Source organism: Echinops telfairi, unplaced genomic scaffold (assembly GCF_000313985.2).
Source record: "Echinops telfairi isolate 266 unplaced genomic scaffold, ASM31398v2 ScPeMD7_2;HRSCAF=8, whole genome shotgun sequence".
In the NCBI taxonomy this organism is placed as follows: Eukaryota; Metazoa; Chordata; class Mammalia; order Afrosoricida; family Tenrecidae; genus Echinops; species Echinops telfairi.
In genome coordinates, this window is record NW_022103898.1 from 3,765,763 (window position 1) to 3,768,254 (window position 2,492).

Genomic DNA, 2,492 nt, shown 5'->3' on the forward strand with positions numbered 1-2,492 from the left:
GATGAAGGCAATGAATGTACAAATGCGCTTTACACAATTGATGTGTGTATGGATTGTGATAAGAGTTGTATGAGCCCCTAATAAAATTATTAAAAAATAAAATAAAGTAAATAAAAAAAGAACAGTGGTTGGAAAATACGGACTTGGTGATAGAAATGAAGGTGGAGATCGCATGACAGAATTTTGCAAGATCAACGACCTGTTCATAGCAAATACCTTTTTTCAACAACACGAAAGGTGACTAATCGCATGAATTTCTCGAGATGGACTACTCAGAAGTGAACTTGACTCCATGTGTGTGAAGAGACCCTGGAGATGCCGATATCAAAACACAGGAAAGAAAGAAAAGGCCGACGTGGCTGTCAGAAGAGACTCTGAAACTTGGTCTTGGCCGTAGGGTGCCTAATGCAAGTGGAAGAAAGGATGAAGTCCAAGAGCGGAATAGAACATTTTCAAAGGCAGCTCAAGAAGACAACGCCAAATACTATAACGAAGTGTGAAAAGACGAAGAATCAGAAAAACAGCAGGGAAAAATACACTCAGTCGATCTTAAACTCAAAGAAAAATGCAAGCCTCAATTTGCAGTCTTGAAAGAGTCTATGGGCAAAATATTGAACGATGCAGGAAGCATCCAAAGAAGATGGAAAGAAGACACAGCTACGGTACCAGAAAGAATTGGTCGACATTCCACCATTTCCAGAGGAGCATTTGAGCAAGAACCAGTGGTGCTGAAAGAAGTTCAAGCTGCACTGAAACATTAGCCCAAAACTAGGCTCCCGGAATTGATGGAATACCAATGGAAATGTCTCAATAAACTGATGAAACTCTCGAAGCACTTACTGTCTACCAGGAAACTTGGAGGACAACTACTTGGCCAACTGGCTAGAAGAGATCCATCGGTGTGCCCATCCCGAAGAAAGGTTACCCAAGTGAAGGCTTGCAGTATAGCACATTACCCCGTATCACACACCAGAACCATTGCACTGAAGATGATACACGAGTGTAGCAGTGCTTTGACAGGGAGCTGCCAGAGGGTCAGGCTGGATTCAGAAGAGGACGTGGAATAAGGTATATCATTGCTGATGTCAGGTAAATCGAGGCTCAAAATAGAGACTACCAGAAAGATGCTTACTTGTGTCTTATTGACTATGCCAGAGCATTCCACTGTGTGGATCACAACAAACTATGGATAAGCTTGAGAAGAATGAGGATTCCAGAACACGCCATGGTGCTCATGTGGAGCTTCTGCATGGATCAAGAGGCAGTTGTGTGAACACAACAAGGGCGTCCTGCATGGCTTAAAATCCGGAAAGGTGTGTGCCAGGGTTGCAGCCTCTAACCAAATGTATTCATCTGTGTGCTGTGCAAGTCCTCAGAGAAGCTGGGTTCTATGAAGAAGAGTGTGGCATCGGGATCAGAGGGAGGCTCACGAACAACCTGCGACGGCAGACAGCATACCCTTGCGTGCTGAGAGTGAGGAGGACTGGGAGCACTGGCTGGCGAAGGTCGAGCATGGCAGCCCTCCGTACAGATCACAAAACACTGTAAAGATCAAAACCCTCACAACCGGATCATGCTAAATGGGGAAAAGTCAGGGAGCTCCTGAGAGGCAAGGGTGGTGAGACTTCATTACATACTTCGGACATGCTGTCAGGAGGGACTGGTCCTTGGAGAAGGACGTCGTGTCTGGCCAAGCAGAAGGGCAGCAAAGGAGGGGAAGACCCGCAAGGAGACGGATGGACGCCGGGGCTCAGGCATAGGAACAATGGTGAGGACAGTGTAGGCCCGGGCAGTGTTGTTGTTGTTGTTGTTGTGTGTAAGGTCGCTTTATGTTGCAACCAACTCAATTGCCCCTGACAACATCCATTTCAGCATTCATTAATGACACTGTGTGTCTTTCGAATTCTCCTTTGAACCAAACTCATGGCCAGCAAGTCAATGCCGATGCATAGACCCTAGAGAACAGGGTAGGGCGATCCCTTGGGCTTCTGAAACTATAACTCTGTATGGGAGTAGAAAGCCTGTCTTTCTCCTGAGAAGTGTGACCAGTGGTTTTGGAATCTCTGACCTTGTGGCTAGCAGCCCAAGCCGGCACCACCAGGCCACCAGGGCTCCTCTCTCCTTGGAACCAGTCGTCACCCACGCCTGTCCGTTGTCCTTGGATTGGTTCCAACTCACAGCAGCCGTGTAGGACGAGTGCAACTGCCCCAGAGGGCCCCCAAGGCTATCAGTAACTCTTCAGGGAAGCAGACAGCCTCATCTTCCTCCCACAGGAGAGAAAGCTGTGTATTTGAACTGCCGACTTCCAGTGAGCAGCTGGGCCCGTCACCGCAGAAACACCAGGCCCTCGCAGTTCACCCAGAGAACATGCACAGTCGGTAGTTTTACCAACGGTGAGGTCCTTCACTCATCGTTCACAGTGGGCACGTCACTTATTGAGGTCGCAGATGGACATTGGGCCTCCACTCAAGTACTTCCTCGATGCAAGAACA